This window comes from Macaca nemestrina, chromosome 10, assembly GCF_043159975.1.
Source record: "Macaca nemestrina isolate mMacNem1 chromosome 10, mMacNem.hap1, whole genome shotgun sequence".
Classification (NCBI taxonomy): Eukaryota; Metazoa; Chordata; class Mammalia; order Primates; family Cercopithecidae; genus Macaca; species Macaca nemestrina.
In genome coordinates this window covers 110,909,121-110,936,816 of record NC_092134.1, presented here as the reverse complement: position 1 = coordinate 110,936,816, position 27,696 = coordinate 110,909,121, and the positions used below count along the sequence as shown (strand labels likewise).

General features: G+C 41.8%; 1 long non-coding RNA gene and 1 pseudogene across 1 annotated transcript; both read left to right on the top strand.

Moving 5' to 3' along the window:
* Positions 1 to 7,946: 7,946 nt before the first annotated feature.
* On the top strand, positions 7,947 to 19,170 carry LOC105484266 (uncharacterized). Its single transcript, XR_988837.2, has 3 exons — positions 7,947 to 8,075; positions 14,228 to 14,392; positions 18,911 to 19,170. It is a non-coding gene; the product is annotated as an uncharacterized lncRNA (long non-coding RNA).
* On the top strand, positions 16,165 to 16,941 carry LOC105484265 (FUN14 domain-containing protein 1-like; annotated as a pseudogene).
* Positions 19,171 to 27,696: the final 8,526 nt, after the last annotated feature.

Genomic DNA, 27,696 nt, shown 5'->3' with positions numbered 1-27,696 from the left:
AATGCAGATAAAACTTTATGCATTAAGATATTCATTATAATAATATTTGTAATAGTAACAATTTGTAAACAATACTCAGCAATGGAGCTGGTTAAGTAAATCATGGCACATTTCTCCAATATTCAATTGTATTCTATATTGCCTCTTATACAATCACATCAAAAATACATGTCATTTTCATATTTCCGTATATACTTATGTGTGCAGAAAAAGGATGAGAAGAAAATGGACTAAATATTAATGACTACTACCTCTGGGTGATGGAATAATTCATTATTATTTACTTTACTTTTCATACTTTTCTCCATTTTTAAACTTTTCTAAAATAGCTGTATATTACATAGATAATTAGAAATAATTCTTTCAAGGAATTGTAAATACGGTTGAGACATTGTGCCTATAGTCTCATGGTAAGAAGAAAGAAAACAACAGAAAAACTCACTGATCTTGGAAGAGTGTTACCAAAATTATTTCATTTTTCAGTCCAACCAATTGCAAAGTCATTTTGAAGAAGGTGTAACATATTAATCTGTATGTATTACGTACATGAGTTAAAAAACAGAACGACAGCTGGGCACAGTGGCTCATGCCTGTAATCCCAGCACTTTGGGAGGCCAAGGCAGGCAGATCACTCAAAGTCAGGAGTTCGAGACCAACCTGGCCAACATGGCAAAACTCCGTTTCTACCAAAAACCACAAAAATTAGGCAGGCATGTTGGCACATGCCTATGGTCCCAGCTACACAGGAAGCCGAGCGTGAGAATCACTTGACCCCAAGAGGCAGAGCCTCGATCTCGGCAGTGAGCCGAGATCTCCCCATTGCACTGCAGCCTGGGAGACAGAACGAGACTCTGTCCCAAAAAAAAAAAAAAAAAAAAAAAAAACAAACAGAATGACAACAGATATTTTCAGAGTATCTTGTAGTTTACAAAGCACATTCACATAGTTATTTGCTTGATAAATCAGAGTACTTCTGCAATTAACACTCTTCCCAGCTATGTATATCGCTCGAGATGTTTGAAAAATGCCTTTTGTAAATTGTAACTGAATGGAGGCAAATTCTTCTGGGGCATATGGCTATACAACATTCACTGGGAAAGGCAACTAATTGCATGTGTGTACACTTCAGGCAATAATTTGTTTAAGATAACTGAAATATGTCTGAGTTGAATCTTTTCCTACTCCAGCTAATGGTCATCACTTTAACTGTGTTCTTTCCAAAGCTTTATTACACATGCTATGAAAATACTGAGCTTGAGCCTGCTAATGGGAAGCAAGTAATCTCCCCCTTCATTAAAGGTGCATTCATTCTTCCAGGTCAGTAGGGTGACATTGCAAGATCCTGAAAATCAGTGTGCAGTTGAGTCACTAAGTTTATAATTGAATTTGCCTGGCTAAGTATCTTAGCAATTCAGTTCATGTCAGCGGAACTTTGTTGAAGGGTATATTTTCATCATTTCTCGCCAGATTTTTAAAGCATGACATGTTATGTTACTAAAACTAAGTAATTCTCCCAGGGGGAGGAAGCAGTAGTGGCTATTACATACCTTCCACTTTACTTATTTAAGAAAACATAAAAAGCTATTACTGGGAGAATAGAATGCATTGTTCTGAATCTAAATTTTTTTTTTTTTTTAGACAGAGTTTCGTTCTTGTTGCCCAGGCTGGAGTGCAATCGCGCGATCTCAGCTCACTGCAGCCTCAGCCTCCTGGATTCAAGTGATTCACCGGCCTCAGCCTCCCAAGTAGCTGGGATTACAGGCACCCGCCACTACGCCCCGCTAATTTTTGTATTTTTTGTAGAGATGGGGTTCACCATGTTGGCCAGGCTGGTCTTGAACTCCTGATGTCAGGTGATCCGCCCACCTCGGCCTCCCAAAGTGCTGGGTTTACAGGCATGAGCCACTGCGCCCAGCCCAAAGCAATCGTTTAAAAGGTGTATAATCAAGAAAAAGAAGAAAATCGGAGGTTTTTTTTTTCGTTTTTTTTTTTTAGGGATTCAGGGTATGCTTATAAGCACAGGAATAAAGGAAAAATGCAGTAATCTAAGTTGCAGATATAATGCCTATAAAACAAAAGGCACCGTTTTGCAAGGTGTCTGGCTGATATAATGGGAAAACCAATAATTCAGGCTTCAAAGGAGATTTTTTAATGCTTAAATGATGTGGTTTGTCTGATGTAATTATATAATCAGCAGCTTTCCCCCTTTATGTTAAAAAGTGGCCAGGTACCACAGTATGGCCTAGAAAGCACCATCCATATATGTCAGAATATGCCCAGCGGGGCTCCATTGATGTGACCCTCTGACCATCTGCCAACCTGCTGTCATGTGCTTCATATTTCTTTCAAACCATTGCAGTAGATGGCAAAGAATGAATGGTCACAAATTATTTGTAGCAATTTCCACCAGGATATGAACTCTATTTCCCCACCCCTTGAACCTAGACTGGCCTTGTGACTTGCTTTGGACAATGGGACATTAGCAAATGAGATGCAAGCAGAGGCCTGAAAAACATTTATGCAATGGGGCTTGTCCTTTCTTGCCCCTTTTGGAAATCAGCTGCCACATGGGGCAGAGATTTTTCTTCCACTTCAATTACCCTTGAGTTCAATCGTCCTGGTAAAACTATTGGTTTAATTTAAACTTTTTTTTTTTTTTTTTTTTTAAAGAAACAGAGTCTTGCTCTGTCACCCAGTTCAGTGGTGCAATCCTGGCTCACTGCAGCCAGAACTCCTGGTCTCAAGCAATCCTCCGGCCCCCACCTATCCCATGTTGGGATTACAGGTGTGAGCCACTGCACCTGGCCATTTATTAGAATTCAGAATTCTAATAAATGGTCAATTCATTTTAGCCTGTTTTTGATAGCTATTTGGCAGATATTTATATGTACCTGACAAAGAACTAAGCAAGGAGACTAATGAAAGTCATGAAAATGAATACATTTCTGTCTATGTCTTGCAGGAAAATAAAGTAACTCAAAAAGAAGGTATAACCTTATATATAATAGGGTCCTAACTTATAAATAGGTTATATTGTAACAGTTACCTATAAGTCAGCTGTCTGGATCTTAGAAAATGTATCCACACATCTATCACAGTATCTGGCACATAGCTGGTGTTCAAAAAATAGTTCTTGAATAAATGAATGAACAAATGGAAAGTGCAAATGGCTGTTGTTCCTTGACAACGAGAAGAAACTGAATATGCTTTGTGATGGTTAATTTTGTATGTCAGATTGGCGAAGTCATAGTACCCAATTTATTCAATTAAACACAAATCTAGGTGAAGGTATTCTGTAGATATGGTTAACAGCTACACTTAGTTGACTTTAAATAAAGGAGATAATCTTTTATAACCTAAGTGGGCTTCATGCAACCAGGTTTAAATTTTTTCTCAAAGTAAAAAAATTTTTAAAGGAAGGTAAATGGCTGGGCACAGTGGCTCACACCTGTAATCCTAGCACTTTGGGAGGCCAAGGCGGGAGACTTGCTTGTGTCCTGGTGTTCAAGACCAGCCTGGGCAACATAATGAGACCCTGTCTCTACAAAAAATTAAAATATCAGCCAGGTGTGGTGGCATGTGCCTGTAATCCCAGCTACTGGAGAGGCTGAAGCAGGAGGATCGTTTGAGCCTTGGAGTTTAAGGGTGAAACAAGCCAGAATCGCACCATTGCACACCAGCCTGGGTGACACAGCAAGACCTTGTCTCTAAAAAAGTTTTTTAAAAAGAACGAGGGTAAATGGAGTGAAAGTGTTTAAAGCCCTCACATTGTCCAGAAACTGGTGAAATACTTACATTACAATCTTTCTTAAGCAAGGATTTGTATTATAATCTCTTGGGTAACCATTAAAAGAGTAGTAAAACAATGAATAACAAGCTACTGGCAGGGACGTGGAGGGAAAGCAAAATTTAAAAAACTACTCCAAATAAAGGCAAGAAAAGTGAGGAAAAGTGAGCATACAAAACAGATGGGATAAAATAGAAACAGGCCGGGCGCGGTGGCTCAAGCCTGTAATCCCAGCACTTTGGGAGGCCGAGGCGGGTGGATCACGAGGTCAGGAGATCGAGACTATCCTGGCTAACATGGTGAAACCCCGTCTCTACTAAAAATACAAAAAACTAGCCGGGCGTGGTGGCGGGCGCCTGTAGTCTCAGCTACTTGGGAGGCTGAGGCGGGAGAATGGCGTGAACCCGGGAGGCGGAGCTTGCAGTGAGCCGAGATCACGCCACTGCACTCCAGCCTGGGAGACACAGCGAGACTCCGTCTCAAAAAAAAAAAAAAGAAACAAATAGTAAGATAGCAGACAAATCCAAATATATCTGTTTACACTAAATGTAAACAGACTAATCAAATGAGAATAGTTGTTAGACTGGATTTTTAAATGATTCTATTTTGATACCAATAATAAGACATAATTTGCCTTCTTCACTTTTGACAAGTGCACTGATGGGGGGGAAGGTAATGGTGGGATAAACTGCTGGCACCTTAGCCCAAGTCAAGGCGGTAGCACCAAACGTATTAATAACCATTTTACTTGTCAACACCAGAGACTCATACACACAAAAAAAGTCAATTTCACTTAAAACGGTCTTTGATGGGCTGGGCGCAGTACCTCACGCCTGTAATCCCAGCACTTTAGGAGGCTGAGGTGGACAGATGACTTGACGCCAGGAGTACGAGACCAGCCTAGCCAGCATGGTGAAACCCCATCTCTACTAAAAATACAAAAATTAGCCAGGTGTAATGGCGCACGCCTGTGATCCCAGCTACTAGGGAGGCTGAGGCAGGAGAATTGTTTGAACCCGGGAGGCGGAGGTTGCAGTGAGCTGAGATAGAATCGCTGCATTCCAGCCTGGGCAACAGACCAAGACTCTCTGTCTCAAAAAAAAAAAAAAAAAAAAAGTCCTTGATGAAGCATTAAACATTAATTTTATCAATCTCAAGTACAGTTATTTTTAGTGCATAAAGAATTTCAGCAGTCTTCTCCTACTGCCCTGTCTTCATACACAAATTGCCTCTTCAGAATTCTAATAAATGGTCAATTCATTTTAGCCTGAATGGTACAAGGAACAGGGAAGGTATTTTTATAGTAGAGTTTAACGTGGGGTCACCTGTCCCTACTGTCCTCTTCGTACCCTGACCAGCCTCTCGGTACCCCCAGAGAACAGATGCTTACTTCCTTGCAAGGAAAACGGTGTCACCTTTGAACATGCTAGTTGTTAAAGGCAACTTTTCAACATTCTAATATCTTAGAAAATATTTGGCTAACAAAACAGGAGATTTCATAAAAATTATAAATCAGATAGTACTAAAGAGTCAGGAGTTCTAGCCGGGTGCGGTTGCTCAGGCCTGTAATCCCAGCACTTTGGGAGGCCGAGGCAGGCAGATCACCTGAGATCAGGAGATGAGCCTGACCAACATGGAGAAACGCCGTCTCTACTAAAAATACAAAATCAGCTGGGCATGGCGGTGAATGCCTATAATCTCAGCTACTCGGGAGGCTGAGGCAGGAGAATCGCTTGAACCCGGGAGGTGGAGGTTGTGGTGAGTCGAGATCACACCATTGCACTCCAGCCTGGGCAACAAGAGCAAAACTCCATCTCCAAAAAAAAAAAAAGAGTCAGGAGCTCTTCATGTTTAAGATAATCAAATCCACATTTTATGGTTGTATACATTTTATTTAACCACACAATGAACACACAAAAATTAATAAACTACTATAGCTCACTCCACAATTTACACACATACACATATACATATACATATATATATAATTTTAACACACTCCCTAAATTTTTCAGAAAGTGTAATGTGTACCTCACCAATGCTAAGAATGGTGAAAAATGCAATTAGATTTACAACAACTGCTCTTGAGAAACTTAGATAGTGTTGTGCCTTTCCCATACACAAGGAACTTTTGCTCTGTGACTAAGAAGGAAACTGAGTAAGAATATGCCTCATCCTCTTTGCTTTTCTAGCCAGGATGCCTGGTAGCAAGGAAGAACCAGCATGTTATAGAAAAAGAGGAGCTGGGAGCGGTGGCTCACTCCTGTAATCCCAGCACTCTGGGAGGCCAAGGCAGCGGACCCCATGTCTACTAAAAATACAAAAATTATCTAGGCGTGGTGGTGGGCACCTGTATTCCCAGCTACTCAGGAGGCTGAGGCAGAAAAATCACCTGAACCCAGGAGGTGGAGCTTGCAGGGAGCCGGGATCACCCCAGTGCACTCCAGCCTGGGCAACAGAGCAAGAATCTGATACAAGAAAAAAAAAAAAAAAAATTAGAGGCAAGAATAAAAGGGTTGACCCTCTGTTTAGACTGACCTGATGTGAAAATGCCTGCCATGCTTAATATTAGTCACAAAGACTCAAAGAGCCAAAATATTATCCGATGGTCTCTAGGGTCGTATTTTTGAAAAGAATAATTTCTGACAAAGTTGAATTTCTTAAATTCCAACTAGTTACCATTACCAGGGATGTTCGGGTAAAAACCTGCTGGCCAGCTTCTCTGGTAGATCTTATGCAAACAAAATGTGTTCCACCATCAAAAAGAGACAGATTCAAATGCATACATTGATATCCAACAAGCAGTTTGCATTGTTTATATTGTGTCAGATTTGCCAAAAAGCACAAGAGATTTCTAAAGCCTCTGATGGCTGGCGTCATCCATCAGTATCCATTAGGTGCTCCCAATTTGGAAAATGATGGGAATCATGTCACGGGAGGTATTTTTTAAATGACTTCTATAACTAGTCAATAAACTTGGCAATGACATAGAAAAATCTAGTCAATCTACTTAATATCTTAGAAAAGTAAACAGGCTGAGAAAGCCCAAGTTTGAAACCTTCTAAGGAATAAAAAGCATGCCTACTCTAGCAGAAGGAGATGGATTTAAGCTACCAACCCAAGAATTTTAAAAACGGAACTTTTAGATACCGACAAGGCAGGCTGCGGTGGCTCACGCCTGTAATCCTAGCACGTTGGGAGGCCGAAGTGGAAGGATCACTTGAGCTCAGGAGTTTGAGACCAGCCTGGGCAACATAGCAAGACCTCATCTCTAGTAAAACTAAAAAAAAAAAAAAATTAGTCAAGCGTGGTGGTGCGTGCCTGTAGTCCCAGCTACTTGGAGGGCTGAGGCGAGAGGATTGCTTGAGCCTGAGAGATTGAGGCTGCAGTGAGCCCTGATTGTGCCACTGCACTCCAGCCAGGGTGACGGAGCCAGACCTTGTCTCAAAAAAAAATACTGACAAAGAAGAATTCTTATGGAGGGGGATGTGTGTGTGAATGAGTGGTTAAGAGGATATGACATATAACACTGTTTAAATACTAAATAAAATTGTCCTCACAGAATGTACTATCTTCACGGTACACTTTCTATTCTCTGCGTTTTCTTTTCTCTAACTTCTTTGCCAAATGCTAGCCAATATGTGTTTAAATTTTTCCTTCATAGATATACATCAACAATAAAACTTTTATTTAAAATTTGTAATCAGTATATACACAGTCTTACATTTATATGCCAGTAGAAAAGGATAGTGGAAACCAAATCAGGAATAAGTGAGAAAATAGCAGTGACCAAAAACAAAACCTCATTTTATAATAAAAAGCCAATCAGTCATGTAATGCCAGTGATAGTAGTCACTGAAGCCTTACTGTGTGCCAGGCACCATCCAGCATTTTCATGTCCTGTCACACTTGTGGCTTATGACACACCTCAGTGTGTCAGTTGGGTCCTCTGAAAGCAGATGGAGCTAGGAGTACAAGAGGTTAACTGTGGCACAGCACTGGTGAAACATAGAAGTCGGAAAAAGCAAGTCTAGGCAGGGAAATTCTTCAGACCCTGCGGCAGATCTGACACCTGTTAAAGGAAAGGAGGGGAAGTGGGTTTGGGCAGGGAGAGCCTTTGACGGCACTGCAGACCTGACAAAGCCTGGGCCGATGTGATCAGCAACTCTGGACAAGAGCTGGCCAGTAGAGGAGTCTCTTCTTAGGCTGCAGTGCCCATGCCCGGAAGCCGCTGAGCTCAGTCACTAGCTGGGGGCTACCTTAGGAGATCAAGGTCTCACCTCCAAAGGTGAGTAAGATTCAAAGGTGCTAATGGCTGAAGGCATCTGCTCACTGCACTCCTCACCGGCTGAACAGCAAGCCCTTTCTTGAAGGGAAATCTGAGTGCTGCTCCTCCATGGCTACCTCAGTAAGGGAGGTTTTATTATGATTCCCCCATTTTTCAGAAAACAAAAGAGGCACAAACGTTACGTAAATTTCCCAAAGTTACACAGCTAGTAAAGAGCTGATAAATGTCTCTTATTTGCCTTGCAGCTGATAGTAAAAGTCACTTTTTTTTTCTTTTTTTTTTTTTAAGATGAAGTTTCACTCTTGTTTCCCAGGCTGGAGAGCAGTGGCACGATCTCGGCTCACTGCAACCTCCACCTCCTGGGTTCAAGTGATTCTCCTGCCTCAACCTCCCACGCAGCTGGGATTACAGGCCACCACGCCGGGCTAATTTTTGTATATTTAGTAGAGACGGGGTTTTACCCTGTTGGCCAGGCTTGTCTCAAACTCCTGACCTCAGGTGATCCGCCCACCTCGACCTCCCAAAGTGCTGAGATCACAAGCGTGAGCCAACGTCCCCAGCCCTAAAAGTAACTTTCTAATTGATTAGGAGTTTTTAGAAATGTTCAGCTTTCAGGCCAGGCGCGGTGGCTCACGCCTGTAATTCCAGCACTTTGGGAGGCCGAGGAGGGCAGATCACGAGGTCAGGAGATCCAGACCATCCTGGCTAACACCGTGAAACCCCGTCTCTACTGAAACTACAAAAAAATTAGTCGGGCGTAGCCTGTAGTCCCAGCTACTCGGGAGGCTAAGGCAGGAGAATGGCGTGAACCCGGGAGGCGGAGCTTGCAGTGAGCTGAGATTGCGCCACTGCACTCCAGCCTGGGTTACAGAGTGAGACTCCATCCAAAAAAAAAAAAAAGTTCAGCTTTCATCAATACGTCATTTAAAAATGCTTTTTAAAAATATTAAGTGTTTTACATTGTTTTTAAGTTGTGCTAAGTATACCATGAAAAAAAGAAAATTTATCATGTAAAATTTCTCATTTTAAAAAGCAAAATGATATGGGAGAATATATCCCAAGTTCCAGAAATGTTTAGCCTTATTTTTCTCTTCTAATCAAAAGGTGTTATTTTTAACAGTTTAATCTCTGGACTGCAGTCAAAGGTGCTAAGTTTCAATGTTGATGCAGAGTTTACAACATAGTTTTAAACATGTGAGAACTGGAATTGTAGGAAAGTGCTCAGAGACCTCCAATTACAGTAGCATTCCCAGGTGCGGCCATAACAATTTTATTACCAACACGCTGTCCCTTTGCACCTCTTTCAGCAGGGGAAGTAGAAGAACCTTCAGGAAATAGTCAAGCAGCAAGTGGTCGAGCAGTTTAGGTACTATTTGCCTGATGATGTTTTCTAAATTGATTTATTACCTAGAGATCTTTCTCCTTCCTTTCAATTTTCACCTTTCCTGACACATAAGAAAACACAGCTTTGAACAAGCAGAGCGTTGAGGTGGCACAGACCTTCAGAATTTCTCATCTCCTCCATGCTAGCCAATTATTTCACTATTATCTGTATGGAAAAGAAGAGGAGAGGAAACCTGGGGAGGGAAGTCTTAGAGCTACAGTTGGAATCACCTTTCCATTGCATGACAAATAATCCTTCTGGATCCTTAAAAAGTTTGTTTTTAACATAATGTTTTAAAAATACAATTTAAGTTTATTGTAGAAAAATCAGAAAACACTAAGGCAGAAAGAAAAGGAGATCCACCATCCAGGGCTCCCTAACATTACATTTATTTTTTATTTATTTTGAGATGGAGTTTCACTCTGTCATTTGGAATGGAGTGCAGTGGCACCATCTCGGCTCACTGCAACCTCTGGCTCCCAGGTTCAAGCGATTCTCCTGCCTCCGCCTCCTGAGTAGTTGAGATTACAGGCACCTGCCACCATGCCTGGCTAATTGTTGTAGTTTTAGTAGAGACAGGGTTTCGCCAGGTTGTCCTGGGTGGACTCGAACTCCTGACCTCAAGTAATCTACCCACCTCAGCTTTCCAAAGTGCTGGGATTACAGGCATGAGCCACCGTGCCTGGCCTCCCTAACACATTAGTGTATGGACTTCCACTCACTCCTCTCTAGTGTATTTTGTTTTTTTTTTTCCAAAAAATAGGATCATTCCTTAAATATTATCTTAGAACTGGTTTTTCTTCACTTGATATCATAATCGTCTTTTCACATCAATAAGTTCATTTCTACAAATGTATACATACAACTCTAGCACAATTTATTCAAGTAGTACCCTACTGAACGCTTTAATTTTTTTTCCTTCCTTTTTTTCAATATGAGAAACAATTCAGTGAACACCCTTGTAGCTAAATCTTTTTTTGCAATATTCTGAGATAAAATGCATAAAACACAAAATTTAACATTTTAACCATGCTCAAGTGTACAGTTCAGTGTTTTGTGCATACTCATAAAGCTGTACAAACATCACCACTACCTAATTCCAGAACATTGCCATCGCCCCATAAAGAAACTCCATACCTATTAGCAGTTGTTCCCAATTCCTCCCTACCACCATTGCCTGGCAACCACTACTCTAGTTTCCGTCTCTATGGATTTGCCTATTCCGGACATTTCATATAAATGGGATCGTATCACATGTGTTCTTTTGTGTCTAGCCTGTTTCACTTAGTATATAGTATTTCCAAAATGCATCCATGTTGTAGTACGTATCAGTGCTTCATTCCTTTTTGGCTGAATTACTTTTTATGCCTGAATTATTATTCCACTGTATGGCTATACTACCACATTTTGTTTATCTATTCATCAGATGATGGGCATTGGGTTGTTTCTGCCTTTTGGCTACTGTGAATAGTGATGCTTAAACATTTTTGGACAAGTTTTGACATGGGCACATGTTTTCAGCTCTCTTGGGTATACAGCTAGAAGTGGAATTGCAGAGTCACTCTACATTTAACATTTTGAGGAACCACCAAACTTTTCCATAGCAGCTGTGCCATTTTCCATTCCTGCCAGCAATGTATTAGCGTTCTAATTTCTCTCTGTCTGTGCCAACACTTATTTTCCTTTTTCTTTTTTTTTTTTTCTTTTTTTTTTTTTTTTTTTTGAGACGGAGTCTCGCTCTGTCGCCTAGGCTGGAGTGCAGTGGTGCGATCTCTGCTCACTGCAAGCTCCGCCTCCCAGGTTCACGCCATTCTCCTGCCTCAGCCTCCTGAGTAGCTGGGACTACAGGCGCCCGCCGCCACGCCCAGCTAGTTTTTTGCATTTTTGGTACAGACAGGGTTTCACCGTGTTAGCCAGGATGGTCTCTATCTCCTGACCTCATGATCCACCTGCCTCGGCCTCCCAAAGTGCTGGTATTACAGGCGTGAGCCACCGCGCCCGGCCTATTTTCCTTTTTCTTATTATTATTGCCATTCGATTAGGTGTGGTTCTGATTTGCATTTCTTTAATAACTAATGAAGGTCAGCATCTTTTCATGTGCTTACTGGCCATTTATATATCTTCTTTAAAGAAATGGTTTTTTAAATTCTCTGCTCAATTTTTTTTTTCTTAGATGGAGTCTCACTCTGCCCAGGCTAGAGTGCAATGGTGCAATCTCAGCTCACTGCAACCTCTGCCTCCTAGATTCAAGCATTCTCCTGCCTCAGCCTCCAAGTAGCTGGGATTACAGGCATGCACAACCACGCTCGGCTAATTTTTGTATTTTTAGTAGAGATAGGGCTTCACCATGTTGGCCAGGATGGTCTTGAACTCCTGACCTCAAGTGATCTGCCTGCCTCAGCCTCCCAAAGTGCTGGGATTACAGGCATGAGCCACCGCACCTGGCCTTTTTTTGTTTTGTTTTGTTTTGTTTTGAGATGGAGCCTCACTCTGTCACCCAGACTGGAGTGCAGCAGAGCAATCTTGGCTCACTGCAACCTCTCCCTCCCAGATTCAAGGGATTCTCCTGACTTAGCCTCCTGAGAAGCTGGGATTACAGGCATGCACCACCACATCCAGCTAATTTTTTTTTGTATTTGTTTTAGTAGGTACACAGTTTCACCATGTTGACCAGGCTGGTCTGAACTCCTGACCTCTAATGATCCGCCTACCTTGGCCTCCCGAAGTACTGGGATTATAGGTATAAGCCACCGTGCCCAGCCCTTTGCCCAATTTTTAATTGGGTTGTTTGTCTTTTCATTGTTGACATGTAAAAGTTTTTTTTTTTTTTTTGAGACGGAGTCTCGCTCTGTCGCCCAGGCTGGAGTGCAGTGGCCGGATCTCAGCTCACTGCAAGCTCCGCCTCCCGGGTTCACGCCATTCTCCTGCCTCAGCCTCCCGAGTAGCTGGGACTACAGGCGCTCGCCACCTCGCCCGGCTAGTTTTTTGTATTTTTTAGTAGAGACGGGGTTTCACCGGGTTAGCCAGGATGGTCTCGATCTCCTGACCTTGTGATCCGCCCATCTCGGCCTCCCAAAGTGCTGGGATTACAGGCTTGAGCCACCGCGCCCGGCCGTAAAAGTTATTTATATATTCTGGATAGTATGCCCTTATCAGATAAATGACTTACAAATATTTTTCTCCTATTCTATAAGTTGTGTTTTCACTTTTTTTTTTTCTTACTTTTTCTTAAATAGAGACGGGGTCTTTCTATGTTCCCTAGGCTAGTCTTAAACTCTCAAACTCCTGGACTCCAGCAATCCTCCTGCCTTGGCCTCTCAGAGTGTGGGGATTTCAGCTGTGAGCCACCAGGCCTGCCCCTTCACTTTCTTGATAGTGTCCTTTATACACAAAAGTTTTTAATTTTGATGAAGCCCAATTTATCTTTTTTTCTTTTGTTATTTGTACTTTTGGTGGCATATTTAAGAAACTGTTACCTAATCCAAGGTCATAAATATTTATACCTATGTTCCCTTCAAGTTCTATGAGCTCTTACATTTAGGTCTTTGATCCATTTTGAGTAAATTTTTTTATATCGTGTGATATTTTAAGTATCTACTTTGAATAGATTCCCAGAAAGTGAGCATACAATGCTTCAGGGGTTGTTTTGGTTTAGGTTTTTTTTTTTAGAAAGTCTCATGTCTTGCTCTCTCTCCCAGGCTGGAGTACAGTGGCACAATCATGGCTCACTGCAGCCTAGAAATCCTGAACTCAGGCAATCCTCCCACCTCAACCTCCCAAGTAGCTAGAACTACAGGTGCATGCCATTATGTTCAGCTACTTTTTTTATTTTTTGTAGAGACAGGGTCTTGCTGTGTTGCCCAGGCTGGTCTCAAAATCCTGGCCTCAAGTAATCCTCCCACTTTGGCCTCCCAGACTGCTGTGATTACAGGTGTGAGCCACCACACCAGGCCCAGTTTTAAACACAGAAGCTGAATTTCTAATTCTAGTCACAGTTCCATCATCAATGAGGACAAAAGAAATAAGAATGGGCCAGGCGCGGTGGCTCACGCCTGTAATTCCAGCACTTTAGGAGGCCGAGGCAGGCGGATTACGAGGTCAGGAGATTGAGACCATCCTGGCTAACATGGTGAAACCCCGTCTCTGCTAAAGAATACAAAAAATTAGCTGGGCGCCCAGCTACTCGGGCAGCTGAGGCAGGAGAATGGTGTGAACCAGGAGGCGGAGGTTACAGTGAGCCGAGATTGCACCACTGCACTCCAGCCTGGGTGACAGAGCAAGACTCTGTCTCAAAGAAAAAAAAAGAAAAAGAAATAAGAATGCATTTATTTAACAAAACATTATATTTTTCCTTGTAAGCAAATGACTAAAATTAACAAGAAATTACTGGATTACTACCTCACTTATTTGCCATCACTTTTTCCAACTGCTGTTCCTAGTGTCTTAATTACTTTTGTCTGGTACTTTGCAGAACTGTCACTGTGAGGATCTGACCTTAACTGTCAGATCACTGTAACCAGGTTTCATCTCTTGCTAAAGATTCCACATAAAGAGAGGGTATAAAGGAGCTGGTGGGTACAAGTCTCTTCACAGACATGCAAACCTGGAGAAACCATTTGTGGCCAGCATTCCTTGTTCATCTAAGAAAATACATGTTCCTTTATATTCCAGTTTTCCAAACATGGATCACCTCCTCTTCCCCTAAGTTTTCTTTCCTTGTAACTACACAAAAGAAACCACTCAAGTTCCCATCTCTTCTCCTTGCCAGTGTTTCATCAGGCTGATAATGCTGGACGGGAGAAAACAAACCTCTTTGACTCTTCTGCCATCTACTGACATGGAAAACTGCTTATGCAGCAGTGAAACATGAAGCACTACCGAAAAGGAGCAGGACCTAGACCCTGAGCTCTGAAGTGGGAGACAAAAGACCAAGGTTGTTACTGAACTGGGGAATGGGGATGGAGAGTTGGATTTACAAGGGATGTCTTTAAAATATATATATATGTTAGGTTGGGTGTGGTGGCTCATACCTGTAATCCCAGCACTTTGGGAGGCTGAGGTGGGCAGATCACCTGAGGTCAGGAGTTCAAGACCAGCCTGGCCAACATGGTGAAAACTCATCTCTACTAAAAATATAAAAAAATTAGCCAGGCGTGGTGGCGCTTGCCTATAGTCCCAGCTACTTGGGAGGCAGAAGAGTCCCTTGAACCCAGGAGGCGGAGGTTGCAGTGAGCTGAGATGATGCCACTGTACTCCGATCCTGTGTGACAGAGTGAGATTCTGTCTCAAAAAAAAAATTTTTTTTTAAAGCTAGACATGTTGAATTTTAGCTATGGTTATTTGGTCTGGTATAAAGGGGGTCATGTTTAATGCATGAATCCCTTGCACCCTACATAACATGAGAATAATATTCACAATCAAGGAAAACTGTGTGAACTAATTCATCTGTATATATGTGATATATGTATTTTTTAAATCAAAAGAAGAAACCTGTATCTAACCAAGTAGTGACTGAGCTCTCACAATGTGAAAAAACTAAAATGTGGCCTTTACATCATTAAGGCCTAAAAACTCTCTTTCTCAGCTATATAGGTAAGTAAAAAATCAAACAGACCAGGTGCAGTGGCTCGCGTCTGTATTCCCAGAATTTATGGAGGCTGAAGAGGGAGAATCACTCGAAGCCAGGAGTTTGACACCAGCCTGGGCAACATAGGGAGACCCCATTTTTACCAAAAAATAGAAAAAGTTAGCTGGGCATGGTGGCACACACCTATAGTCCCAGCTACTCCAGAAGCTGAGGTGGGAGGACCATGTGAGCCCAGGAGGTCAACGCTGCAGTGAGCTATGATCTTGCCGCTGCACTCCAGCTTGGGCAACAGAGTGAGACCCCATCTGTAAAAAAGAAGAGAAAAATATTCAAGCACTTGCCTCTCCAAGCTGTCTGGCACAGCTGATAGCAGGCATATGCACTACAATATTGACCCTTATTGCCAAAATACAATAAGTTGGCAGTATTTTCTGTGGAGAGCACACTTTGCAGTTTACTTCATATTGTATAAATCTCAAGCAATACTGCTTTTCTGACTTCTGATTGGAAAGAGACCATTCCACACCATACTACCTCTTCCTGTACTTCCTATCAATGGCAACCCTCCTTTTCCTTGCATATAAAGTCCATTTAACAGTATATCTTGTAGCAAAGATTTCTTAACAGGATAAAAACATTCGCCATAAAAGGAAAAGGTGAAGGATTAGCCTATACTAAAATTAAGAGTATCAGGGGCTGGACATGGTGGCTCATGCCTGTAATCCCAGCACTTTGGAAGAGCAAGGTGGGAGGATCGCTTGAGTCCTGGAGTTTGCAGTCAGCCTACATAACATTGGGAGACCCCGTCTCTACAAAAAATAAAAAAATTAGCCAGCTGTGGTGGCACACGCCTGTAGTCCCAGCTACTCAGGAGGCTGAGGTGGGAGAACCACTTGAGCCCAGGAGGTTGAGGCTGCAGTGGGCCATGATTGCACCACTGTGCTCCAGCCTGGGTGAGAGTGAGACCCTATCTCAAAAAAAAAAAAAAAATATTGAGAACATCTTTTCAAATGATATCACTAAGAGTTCTAATAGGCAACCTATAGGTAGAAGAAGATATCTGCAATAAATGTATCCCTCAAAGAATTCATATCCAGAATACATAAAAAACTCTGATCATGGTGACCTGAATTCCCCCTCCCCAAGAATATGAGAGTGACAACTCTTGCAAAGTGTTATAGGCCACGGAGTATGTAAGAAGACACCAGTGGTGGAATCGAGTGTTTGGTCCCAGTTGGGGACCTGTGGTAGAAAAATACTTAGTAGCTACCCAGATTGTAACGGTTGGTGTTCCTGGCTGGTGTGCAGGATCTGTGTTCCAGAAAGTGGGAAAACACAGCAACTGCAGTAGGAAGTGGCTTTCTTCCCTTCAGATTGCTAGTCATAGTGGCTATGTGCAGATCAACTGGGAGAGAGTTGAGAAAGATGTAAAGAAAGCAACACAACAGGTTAAGAAACGTGCAAATAGGCCAAGTGTGGTGGCTCACACCTGTAATCCCAGCACTTTGGGAGGCTGAGGTGGGCAGATCACAAGATCAAGAGCTCGAAACCATCCTGGCCAACATGGTGAAACCCTGTCTCTACAAAAAATACAAAATTTAGCTGGGTGTGGTGTCACATGCCTGTAGTCCCAGCTACTCGGGAGGCTGAGGCAGGAGAATCGCTTGAACCTGGTAGGCAGAAGTTTCAGTGAGCCGAGATCGCACCACTGCACTCCAGCCTGGTAATAGAGCAAGACTCCATCTCAAAAAAAAAAAGAAAAAAAAAAGAAAAATGCAAATAAAGCAACACCTAAAATCAACAATATAATTGAAGAAGTCACAGAATTTATCAAACAGAACATCATGATATCCAGTTGATTTGTGGGAGGTTTTCTGCTAAGACATGCATCTTAAGGAGATGAATATTTTCCCATAGTGGATTCAACTATGAGAAGAGAAGTGGCAGCAACAAGGTGGTCTCTTAATAGTACATGCTGCCGGGATCTCAAGGGCAAGGAGAAGCAACTGGCCGGGCCATACTGAACTCACAACTTAGCATTTTGCCATCTGAAGCTTGCCAAACTAGTATCTGCTGTCAAACAACCTATGTGGAATGTGAATAATAGTATTCCTGAGTGAAATATGGCTTTCCTAATATTTTAAAATTCACATCTGTTTAGAAATCCACCTGCAAAATATCATGACCGGATGTAGATATGGAGAGAAAAGAAATATGTTGGATTTATTGTCCAGTGAAATATTATCTTTTTATTTAAATAACATGATCTTCATTGTGCTTTATGGTATAGTGCTGATAATTTAAAATGTGTATTATAGCTTCAGTATTAGGGCTGACTTTTTAAAAAACAGATATGTTTGCAATAAATTGAAGAACTATAATGTCCTTTTGTGAAAAGCTTTAGAAATGATATAATTATTAAAGATATTAAATAGACCAAAAAAAAAAAAACAACTTACAAATCAATAAGAAAAAAGACAGTTCAATGAAAGGCAAAAGACTAGCAGATATTTCACAAGAGGGTATACTAACAGTCTATAAAAGTATGAAAAGGTGTTCAACTGATCAGTCATCAGGGATATGTGGATTAAAACTAAAATTTATATTATTTTATTTTACATAATACAGACGTAGTCTTGCTATGTTGCCAAGGCTGGTCTCAAACTCCTGGACTGAAGCAATCCTCCTGTCTTGGCCTCCCAAAGTGCTGGGATTACGGGTGTGAGCCACTGGGCCCGGCCTAAAATGTTATCAGAGTGGTTAAAATGAGAAGATGCAAAATATGAAGAGCTGGCAAGGGTATGGAACAAGTAGAAAACTCACACACTGCTGGTGGAATATAAAAGGGTATGAACACTTCAGAAAATAATTTGCCAATGTCTCCTAAAACTGAACATGTTTATACCCTATGATGTAACAATCCACTCCTAGAACTCTACCCCACAGAAATGCATCTCTATTTAACAGAACACCAGTACTACAATGTTAATTGAAACTACCCAAATGCCTTTGAAAAAATTATGTTACATTCGGCCGGGCACGGTGGCTCGTGCCTGTGATTCCAGCACTTCGGGAGGCCAAGGCGGGCGGATCACGAGGTCAGCAGATCCAGACCATCCTGGCTAACACGGTGAAACCCCGTCTCTACTAAAAATACAAAAAATTAGCCGGGCATGGTGACGGGCGCCTGTAGTCCCAGCTACTCGGGAGGCTGAGGCAGGATAATGGCGTGAACCCGGGAGGCGGAGCTTGCAGTGAGTGGAGATCGCACCACTGCACTCCAGCCTGGGCGAAAGAGCGAGACTCTGTCTCAAAAAAAAAAAAAAGAATTGTTGGTATTCACATCAAATTAGTTTATTACTGGTCAGGCACGGTGGCTTACACCTGTAATTCCAGCACTGTGGGGGGCTGAGGTGGGAGGATCACTTGAGCCCAGGAGCTCAAGATCAGCCTGGGCAACAAAGTGAGACACTCGTCTCTACGAAAAATTGAAAAACTAGCTGGATGTGAGGGCGCTACACCTGTGGCCCCAGCCACACAGGAGGCTGAAGCAGGAGGATCACTTGACCCCAGAAGGTCGAGGCTACAGTGAGCCAAGGTTGTGCCACTGCACTCCAGCCTGGGAGGCAGAGCAAGACTCTGTCTCAAAAAAAAAAAAAAAAAAAAAAAAAAAAAAGTTTCTTTCCAGTTAGCCTTTCTAAGCCTCTTTTCTGAGCCTAGTTTTTAAAATAGAGTGCCTAGAACAGTGTCTGGCACAAAATGCTCAATAAATGGTAAATTGATACCTTCTCCTAAACAAGTGGGACAGGTTTAGGAACCTTTTCCACACACTAACACAGTACTCTGTACTTCTCCCTGTCTTAGCATTTCTTACTGCTTTCCAGGACTAGAAGGCATTTGAGTGCAAGAATGCTGTGTCGTCCACCATAATATTCCTAGCACCGAGTTCAGCATCTGATGTGGAATAAGATCTCAATATTTGTTAAATAGATGGTTGAATAAATAAGTAAACTTCCAGTACTCTGCAACATCTATTATTGTACTGCTAAGTTATGGAATTACATTTGTTTTCCCTAAAGTAAGTTTTCTTAGCCTCTCCATCCACTGATAATCTGTCCCACAATATCGTGACTTGATTCTGTTCCAGATGAACCTTTTCCTAGTATTTCTTGTATTCTTTATTATCTGTCATGTGAGGGCAGTTATGGAGCTTCATTTTTACAACTGCTGAATCTAAATTTAACTGCTGACTTTCTACCATCCATTTGCAACCTTCTTTAAAAAGCCTGGCGAGTAATTCTTCATCTGTCATGGCCCATTTCAGTGCCCTCAATAGTAAAACTGGCAAATGTGGAGACCTATCCCTAATGAACAGACCAGTTTGGTCATTCTTACTAGATTCCATGGATTTTCAACATGATTAAGAGAAAATAATTTGAGGCTGAGAATTGTAGTTACCCAGCTGAATGGAAGGCAAAGGAAGAAACTAGACGCTCCCAGGTAACTGCCCAGTTTTTGTTTTTGTTTTTCCTTTCCACCAATGACAAGGCACGCTCAATAACTTTACTCCCGAGGGAGGATATCCCATTCTGAAAAACACACCACTGTATGCGATAAAGGCAGGGGGTAGGAAACATTACACTGTGGGAGAGGAAACAAACATTTGATAAGCGTGTAACAGAAAACAGTTCTGGCAACTATTATTTCTTCTTCTCCCTCAAATCCAGGAAAGGTCCATAGCCCATTTTCTGTAATATTTCACCAACCAATATGATCTCTTGGACTTGAAAATAATCGCCCCCATTTCCAACTCTCCATCACTCTAAAATTATTAGTGATCTTCAGGTACTTGAAAAAGTAAACTTCTGGCCAGTTGCGGTGGCTCACACCTGTAATCCCAACATTTTGGGAAGCCGAGGCGGGTGGATCACTTGAGGTCAGGAGTTTGAGACCACCCTGGCCAACATGGTGGAACCCCATCTCTACTAAAAGTACAAAAATTAGCCGGGTGTGATGGCACGCACCTGTAGTCCCAGCTGCTTGGGAGGCTGAGGCAGGGGAATTTCTTGAACCCAGGAGGAAGAGGTTGTAGTGAGCTGAGATCGCGCCACTGCATTGTGACAAAGCCAGGCTCCATCTCAAAAAAAAAAAAAGAGCAAACTACACTTCTTATTGAAATGTAATGCACAGAGAGGTATACAACTCTCTCCAAACCTTATAAAAAAAAAAAAAAAAGTATCTGTGCCCCAGCATGCTTCCTTGTTATGAACTGTGCACAGGTAGCACTCTGCTAACATTATGTAAATTATAAAACATATACAAACAGGACAGGAGAGAAAATGAGGAAAAATCAACAGAAATAGGAGTTCTAATTTTTACTTTGTACATTTCTTTTTTTTTTTTTTTTTTGAGACGGAGTCTCGCTCTGTCACTCCCAAGTAGCTGGGACTACAGGCGCCCGCCACCACGCCCGGATAGTTTTTGTTTTTGTTTTTGTTTTTTGTATTTTAGTAGAGACGGGGTTTCACCGTGTTAGCCAGGATGGTCTCAATCTCCTGACCTCGTGATCCGCCCGTCTCGGCCTCCCAAAGTGCTGGGATTACAGGCGTGAGCCACCGTACCCGGCTACTTTGTACACTTCAATGGGCCAGTCTTGCATAAAACTTTAGAAATCACAGCTTTAAAGACATGGCAACACGCTGCATCCACAACCAGATTGACTGGAGGCTCTAGGAAAGGCTTGGTAGCTTCTGGCCTCAATTGTATGACATCAATTCAATCTCCAAAAATACACTGGACAGAAATCCAGGCTGTCCTAAAAGTTTAGAACTGTGGCCACCATGTCTGTGATATCCAAGGGTACTGTAAATCACATTGCATGTCTTTATATGCAACGGCAGTCTTCTAGGAAAATGGCATTTGGGGAAGGAAGACGGTGGATACAAGTATACTTTCTTCCTCCTTTGTGATAATCTAAAATGAATTGCAGAAAAGGTATGGGTTGGCTCTTAACTGTTATTAAAGATTAAAATTATCTTGGTCAAAGGGAAATAGAAATTAGGTTCTCCAAACTTTTAAAATGTGTTTCTCAGGTTTACAGTTGAGGTGAAATAATTGTTTAGCTGACTGTGGATGAAGCAATGAAATAACTCTTGTTTTAACGCACTGGGTAACCATTAGGTAAATATCTGCATCTGTAAAAACTGTTACACTGGATGTGCCTACAACACTGAGTATGACGTGTGACTAGCACCACCTAGTGGACATTCATATGGCAATACGTGATAAGGGAAGCTGCATGGCCAGGATGGAAAAGCTGCTGGTCACGGTAGCAGCATAGGGCTTAGCTAGTTCTTCCTGGCAGCCTCCTCAATAATTCATAGTTTACTGGGAATCATATATCAAATAGTTTTAGCTCTTCAGAAGAAAATGAAATTTATAATTAACTGCATTGCCTGGGCGCAGTGGCTCACACCTGTAATTCCACCACTTTGGGAGGCCGAGGTAGGCAGATCACGAGGTCAGGAGTTCCAGACCACCCTGACCAACATGGTGCAACCCCGTCAAATACAAAAATTAGCCGGGCATGGTAGCACACGCCTGTAATCCCCGCTATATAGGAGGCTGAGGCAGGAGAATGGCTTGAACCCGGGAGGCAGAGGTTGCAGTGAGCCAAGATCGTGCCATTGCACTCCAGCCTGGACGACAGACTCTGTCTCAAAAAAAATGTAACTGCATTATGACAGACTTTTTTCCTTTTAGCAATTGAAACTGGCATCCCAAGGATGCTCTAGATACAGTCATAAAGATAATGCTTACTGCATCTCTCATCACTGGCTCACTTGGAAAAGAACAAAAAAAAAAGTTATAAAGAAAATCTGCCTGGATCACGAGCGATGACTCACATCTGTAATCTCTGCACTTTGGGAGGCCAAGACAGAGGAGTGCCTGAGGCCAGGAGTTTGAGGTCAGCCTGGCCAATATAGTGAGACCCCAGCTCTATTAGAAAAAAAAAAAAAAGAAGAAGAAAATCTGCCTGATATTGCCTGATAAAGAGCTAAAGAAGCAGCCTTAAGCTGCTAGAGCCACAAGCACCCTTGGAACCGTGCACTCAAATGGCACTGTCTTTAGCACTAGCATAACTGGGTGAAAGGAGCACCATCTCTGTAACCTATAACTTGAATGGTGCTTGCTCCCTTGGAGTTGTTCAAGGAGTCTAGACTGACCAAAGCAGGCAACCAGCCTGGCTTAAACTAACTATGCTTGGAGCTTTGGGCCTTGAGGCTAAGAGGTGTGTTGTACTATTTCAGCATATTTTATGAATTAGTTCCACAGTGCTGTTACAGCACAGCCAAATTTTATTCTTCAGAAATCATCCTGAGTAGGCCATTACCTGAAACAAATTAATGCAGGAACAGAAAACCAAATACCACATGTACTCACTAATAAGTGGAAGCTAAACCTTGGGTACTCAAGGACATAAAAAGATGGCAACAACAGACACTAGGGACTACTGGAAGGGGGAAGTTGACAAGGGTTGAAAAACTGTTAGGTACTGTGCTTACTGAGTGACAGGATCATTCACACCCCAAACCTCAGCATCATGCAATATACCCAAGTAACAAACCTACACATGTACTCCCTGAATCTAATATAAATCATTCCTTCAAAAAATCATCCTGAGAGCCTATCTTGGCCACCCTCTGGATTTCAACATACTTTTTGTGCAGCTTAATTATATCTGGCATCGTTTCATGCCCTCTATACAATTTCCCAATCCTGGGATTCATGTGCTGCCAAAGCATAATAATCTTGTAGTGAATACATATTCTTCTTTAAGCACTGAAACCTAAGAAAGCTTTGAGCTTTTTTATGGGGGCAGGGGGGTGTTGCTGATGTGAATTGTTTAAGACCTTTCCTGTGTTCATCGTAACTACAGATCAAAAAAGTTTTCATTCTTAGCATATCCAATTAGACTTCGTTGCTAAAGATTAAAGAACAAATGAGGGAACAAGCTTATCATTAGGTGCTTATCACTGTGCACCTATTATAGGCCAGGTCCTCTATGATCCTCATTTTACTCTTACTACAGCTGTGTTTGGTATTATTTCCTTCACTTACAAAGGAAATGAGCTCAGAGAAAAATTATCAAAGATCATAAAGCCAGTAAGTAGCAAAACCAGGATTTAAATTCAAGTCTCCTGACTCTAATTCCATTGTTTATTCATCTGTGCCCTGGTGATATTAACTAATAAGGTCATGTGCCAAATACAACCCCTAACCCCTATCCACTACATACTTACTTCTGAATAGAAAATAAAAGTCACGTGCAATTAAATGACAAGAAAAAAGCCCCACAATCTTAGTATGCCACGACTCTCAACAAGGACTTGATGATTCTAGCCACATGATTTCTCAAGCATCAAGGGACTACTTAGAACACTTAGTAGGGCCTTGTACACAGGTGCTCAATGAAAGGTTGTTTTAGAAGTCTCACAGTATTACCCCACAGATTATTTTGTTCATTTACAAAAGAAAAGATATATATTTTAAAATGGAAAAAGATCTGGTGATCTTAACTCAGTGATTAATCTTAGCATCACCAACAGTGGGACTACTTGACATTGTGTGCTTCTTGACATGATGCAGTAACAGAGGCACCACACAATCTATGCTATATCCTTGCCAAAAGTAAAATCCAAATCCACTAAGAAAACAACCAAGTCTGGACAACACAGTGAGACCCCATCCCTACCAAAAAAGAAGTTAGCCAGGCATGGTGGCACAGGCCTGTACTCCCAGCTACTCAGGAGGCTAAAGTAGGAGAAATGCTTGAGCCCAGGAGTTCAAGGTTACAGTAAGCTATGATCATGCCACTGCACTCCAGCCTGGGAAAAGAGGGATATTCTGTCTCAAAATAAAATATAAATAATAATAATAATAATAATGAAACATAGCCAGAAAAATCCAGGATAGGGGACATTATACAAGACAATTGGCTTGGACACTTCAAAATGTTCATTGCCATGGGGGGAAAAAAGCAGAGGACTATTCTAGATTAAAAGAGGAAAGATATAACCAAAAGTATGCCTGAACCTTGACTAGACCCTAGATGAGGAGAAAATGTTTTAAAAGACACTTTGGGACGATGGGGACAATTTATTCCATACGGATCTATCATATTGGATATTGAGTTATTATTAACCAGCTCAGATACGGCAATGACATTATGGCTAGGGAGGAGAATATTCTTATTCCTAGATGAACGTGTATTCAGGGGTGAAGTATCATGATGCTACAATTTACTTTCAAATGATTCAGCAAAAGAAATTAGATAAAGCACATATGGTAAAATTTTGCATTTGTGGTTCTAGTTGAAAGTTATACTATTATTCTTTCAACTTTTCGGTGTACTTAAAATTTCTTCAAAGTATTTTTTAACATTCTTGAATAAAATTCATCAAGACAGTTGGGATATATTCAACTCTTCTATGAACATGATTTCTGAAAATACCAAGTTGTAAGCAAGTGATCAATATAAATATTTATTGTGACCCTGCTATTAATATATCCTAATCAACCCCTCTGGGAGCTGTAGTGGTGACTAAACAGACATGCTTCATGCTCTCTTGGAACCCATGTAGCATGTTATTTTGTACATGTGTGTGTTGGAAGAAAGAGGAATTATTCTGGAATGCTTCCCCAAGTGATGCCTCAGCTTAAACGTGAAGGATAAATAAGTAGGTGTTGCCTAGTTACAGGATGGTGGGGAAATGGGTCAGAGAAAACAAACAGAAGATGTGAAGGCACTAATGATGGAGTTGGCCAATCTGGAGAGTGAGAATATTTACTCGTACTGCTTCCTCCAGGTCCCCACTCTTTTTAGATAGCCTGTTGGTCTCCTGTATCCGTTAACCAACCCCCTCTACTCAATCTTCAGACCCAGGAGTAGTAGTAACAGGACTCCAATGTTACTAGTCCCAAGAACTGTACTCACCCTGAGGTTTCCCTATACCCTACATACAACTTTGTAAAGGTCCCTTTATTAAATTTTGAAATTATCCAATTTCAGTAAGCCATCTATTTCCTGCCAGCAGGACTGATAAAAATCTCTAGAGACAGATATGGGAGATGTCTGCATATTTCATATTGTATCTACCACTGCCTGGGCCAGTGAGCATCTGAGGTCCAAGGAAAAGCTGGAAACTGTGTTTTCAACCAAGAGTATTTCAAGAAAGAAACTGTCAATCGTATTAAGCACTGTGGAGAGGCTGGGTAAATAAGATAAAGGCTTTGGAATGTCCCATGAAGAAGCCATCAGTGACAGATCAACATTGAAGAGGTTTGTAAAGTTAATTGGAGGCCAAGTATACACTTACTTGAGATAAAAAAAAAAAAAAAAAAACACTATGGCCAGGCATGGTAGCCATGGGTCATGCCAGTAATCCCAGCACTTTGGGAGGCTGAGGCGAGCAGATCACTTGAGGTCAGGAGTTCGAGACCAGCCTGGCAAATGTGGTGAAACCCTGTCTCTACCAAAAAATACAAAAATTAGCCAGGCATGGTGGCACATGCCTGTAATCCCAGCTACTCGGGAAGTTGAGGTGGGAAATCACTTGAACCCAGGAGGCAGAGGTTGCAGTGAGCTGAGATTGCGCCACTGCACTCCAGCCTGGGCTACACAGTGAGTCTCTTGTCTCAAAAAAAAAAAAGGGAAAAAAACCAACAACAACAGTATAATTGTTCAGGTTTCTATTTTAACTCTACCAGGAACTTTAAACTAAATATTTTGAGATTTTTTTAGTTTTAATTATTTTGAGATTTACATATAAAAGTAAGCAAAAAACAATCTTTCTCTTTTATTTGCAAAAAGCCGATACCGGCTAGGCGTGGTGGCTCACGTCTGTAATCCCAGCACTTTGGGAGGCCAAAGCAGGTGGGTCACCTGAGGTTAGAAGTTCAAGACCAGCCTGGCCGACATGGTGAAACCCCGTCTCTAATAAAAATATAAAATTAGCTGGGCGTGGTGGTGGGCGCCTGTAATCCTAGCTACTGGGGAGGCTGAGGCAGAAGGATGGCTTGAACCCAGGAGGCGGAGGTTGCAGGGAGATGAGATCGCGCCATTGTACTCCAGCCTGGGCGACAAGAGCAAGACTGTCGAAAACAAAAACAAAAACAAAAAAGGCCAATACCTAGAGCGACAGTTCAGCCAATATAAGCCATAGAAGTTTAGAGAACAAATGCCGTAAAACAGAGTAAGTCATTTTCCCCTTTCAGACAAAGAGTAGACTTTGGCAAAAAAAAATCTTTTGTCTCTCTCTAAACTGAATGACTAAGTTCTTTTACACTAAAGCTTGCAACTGAGTTTGTCTAAGATTCCCTAGTCAACATACAAAAACAAGCAGTTTCTAACCAGGGTGTAAGGTATTTGATACCTAAGGCATTCTCATGAATACAATGAGTAACCAAACTCCACAGCTTGAGAAATTGTTAGACAGAACCCACAGATCCCTTTCTTTGAGAACATGAGCCTGTGAAATTATCTATCTTTGATCCAATTTGGCTTTCTCCTCCCTTCCAAGTTCACTGAACATCACACAAAAATGATGGCCTGACCACTGCAATGCTAAATCTGGGGCACTAGGAAACTGTTCTAGGGACGTTGAATAAAAGAGGCTCCCAGGGTACCTTCTATTTGTTCACTGCAGAGCAGCTACCTTGATGAATTGTTTTAAGATACCGTTTCACTAAGTCTCCAGCAGTTTTCTCCACAAAAAGACAGATAATATGTACTTTGAACATTACCAAAATTAAAAAACAAAATTTGATTAACTTATAGATCAAACTATCTGCAAAAGTTAAACTTGCCCCTCATTTCAGCCTTCAGAAAGAAGGGAGGCAAGAGACCCAGGAATAGTTTCCAATGAGGGTTAGGACAGCATTACTATAGTAGACAGGGGACAGTTTGGAGAACAAAGGCTTTCAAATAAGAAAAGCAGATTCTTTCATTCAAGTTACATGACCGCCTGGCACCTCCACTTAGCTGTAAATAGACTTTTTTTACTTTGCAGGGTTACTTAAACAATGTTTAAAAGTGCCTGGCCCCACAGTAGGTCTTTTCCTTTCTTTTTTTTCTTTGGAGATGGAGTCTCACTCTGTCACCCAGATTGGAGTGCAGTGGCCTGACCTCGGCTCACTGCAACCTCTACCTCCCAGGTTCAAGCAATTCTCCTGACTCGACCTCTAGAGTGGGTGGGACCACAGGCACATGCCACATGACTGGTTAATTTTGTTTGTAGTAGAGATGGGGTTTCCCCATGTTGGCCAGGCTGGACTTGAACTCCTGACCTCAAGTGATCCACCCGCCTGGGCCTCCCAAAGTGCTGGGATTACAGGCATAAGCCACGGTGCCCAGCCAGGGTTTTTCATATTGTGAAAGCCATTTTTCTTTTTACTTGCTACACAAAGCATTTGCATTGTAGGGCGAGAGGACCAATTTAAAGAGATTCAGTTTAAAAAAAAATGCTGTGACAAACTCTAGGTGCCTTCCCATTAGCCCCATCCCCACCTTTTGGTGTCCAGTCCTTTACATGAGCCTCTCCCGCTTGGATATGGGCAGGACCTGTGAAGACCCTCTTGCTGGCAGCTTG